Raw genomic sequence first — 2,712 nt, forward strand, 5'->3', positions numbered from 1 at the left:
TAGATAAGTACACCAAAAGGGATTCTATACACTTACATATTACAGCAGAGTTCTGGTAAGCCCAGAGGAATGCCCAAGATGACAGTTTTGTGGTATTTCTCTTCACCAAAATGCACCATTTCAGGGACTCCTAACTACTCAAAAGTTCTGCACATTATACTTAATGTTTCTAACTCAACACGATACCTTTTAAAAAAAAAGAAATATACAAATTTTTGAGATACTATCTAGGCGGTTTTTATTGTGCAGCATAGTGGGATGTCTAAGCAGTTACTGAATGAAGCAACATTGCAGTGAGTTGGGACAAAGTGTATCATTTACGTTATATAAATACTTGAAATCATATGGTGTCTGAGCAGCACATAACATTTTCACAGACAACACAAAGACAAAGACGGTATGATAATAAAAATGTTTTAACCAGGTGTAATTACCTGTCAGTGTCAACTGGCCCACCGGGATACCAGGAGAACTCCCGGTGGGCCCAGGTGTCAGTGGGCCCTCATGCTGCTAAACATTTGGCATATTTCATGGTCATTCTTTATTTTTATGAGAACAAAAAGACTAAATAGATGGAATAATAGATGATAGTATTATATTATGTAAAGAAAAGAGACTAGGAGAATAGCGGTTGAGCGAGGAGACGAAGAATAATAGTACTGAGAGTGGGCCCCTGGTCTAAGGTTTTTGGGTGGGCCCCTGGTGTCCCAGTCTGACACTGATAATCGTATGGTGGGGTAAGTGCCTTCCCAATCAGGGTCCCGGGTTGTGCCATTACAGATGCACATGGGCAAGATAGTCATGAAGTACAAGCCCTGGGGGGGGCAGTGCCCCCTTGCCCCTATATGTGTGGACGCCTATGCTGGGACCATCTGATTCAAGACCGATCTAAACTGTCTATTCTTTAATAAGCCCCTCTGTTGTCCATAAACTGAGAAAAACCTGGTCCTAGTTTTCATATAAAACACTGGTGTCTTATGAGAGTTAAAAAAGGCAAAAACCTTCATTCCTCAATTTGACCCATTGTCTTCCCCTAAAATGGGAAAAATCTGGCCCTTGTTTGTAAAAAAAAACAGGTTATTTTTACATTGCAGCCTCTGGTGACGTGAAAAAAATTGCCTAAAAACTCAAGATGACTTTTGGTCATTGCATTTTCCAAACATTTTTTTGCCCTAAATTGTGGCAAATGTGGCCCTTGTTTGCACTGGAACCCCAGAGAAAAAAATCCTAAAAATTCACTATTTATTTTTAATCAGTTGTACCCACTGTCTTCTCCAGTTGTGTGCTAAACTTGTGAAAAAGTGGTTATTACCTTTATAGAGCTCAAAATAATTGTAATTCTATTTACAGCTTACCCTGGGTGAATATCAGGGTTGTCTAACTCCTCCAGGGCAGGGCTGCCATCAGGGGGGCACAGCGGGTACATCTGTACTGGACGTGTTTTTAAGCTTAAGGGGGGCCCTAGCGGTGCTACACTTCCTGGATTTGCCGGGCCCCCTTAAAGGAGAAGGAAATTCCCTGGGCGCAAAAACCCTCCCCTGTGTTGCCCCCTGTGTTCGCTGCTCCTCCCACTCCTCCAGCGCTCCTCCCCACCTCCCTCCCCCTCAAACGCTTTATCCCATCTCCCCAGTCACTTTCCCCCCTCCCTCCCCTCAGATTTGCTCTGCCTACAGCGCTGTAAAACTCTCCTCTCCGGCGTTGTGCGCATGTGTGCGCACAATGGTTTCAGGAGCGCGCACGTCCGTGCGAGCGATTGCGGAGGGGAGCACGGAAGAGAGCATGGAGGGGAGCACTTGGCCCGCACAGAAACCAGTGCAACCAGCATCAGAATTTAATGATCAGCCCTGTAGCATCAGCTTATATTACAGACCAACCTCATTTTCTGCTGGATAATTAGTGACGACCCCTAAGCTTAGCTTCTCAACAGCTGCTCAGAGCCCACTGAGCATGTGAGTGTCACAGACACTTTCCAAGATGGTGACCCCCTGTGACAAGTTTGAAGTTCTGGATCATTGCTGCTATTGACAAGCTGGAACTTTAGGCAGGTGCAGAATATAAAATATTGCATTTTTAGCCACATTCATTTTTTAGGGTTTAGTCATCCTTTAAAGGTAAGTTCCACTGAACACCAAATGGCCTTTTTTTTCAGTTGAAACCCCTGACCACCAATGTTTTTTATTTAACTTTTATGGGGACCTGGCCACCAATGCTTTAACTTTTATGGGGGACCCTGGCCAACAAATGTTTTTTTTTGTTGTTTTTGACAAATTGGGGGCCCCGAACACCAATGTTTTTTTTTTTTTACTTGTAGGGGGGCCCAGAAAATGTTGTCGTACGGCGCCCCGCGTATTCTGGTGGTGGCCCTGACCCATGAAAGGGGGAAACCTTGCGGGCACTGCTTTTCACTGACGCCCTGATACTTTCTGCAGCGGACCTGACAGGGAACCTAAACAGGTGACAGGGACTGAGTAAAAAAGGGGTCAAATGTTGCTTTTGGTCATTGGCACCGTCTACCCCTTAAGTAGCCTTTGTTTTGCCCCTAAATGATAACAATTAAGCACAAAAAACAAACGGAGACCTTCAGCTGCCAGTAACTTTTTGCACTAAAACACTTTATTTTCAGTCACAGCAGCATGTGTTTGTGGAACACTGTGAAACAACCCCGTCTCTACACATCACGCCCCCTCCCGTAAAAGCAGCTACGTCCGCGTC

This window comes from Xenopus laevis, chromosome 9_10L (genome assembly GCF_017654675.1).
Source record: "Xenopus laevis strain J_2021 chromosome 9_10L, Xenopus_laevis_v10.1, whole genome shotgun sequence".
Lineage (NCBI taxonomy): Eukaryota > Metazoa > Chordata > Amphibia > Anura > Pipidae > Xenopus > Xenopus laevis.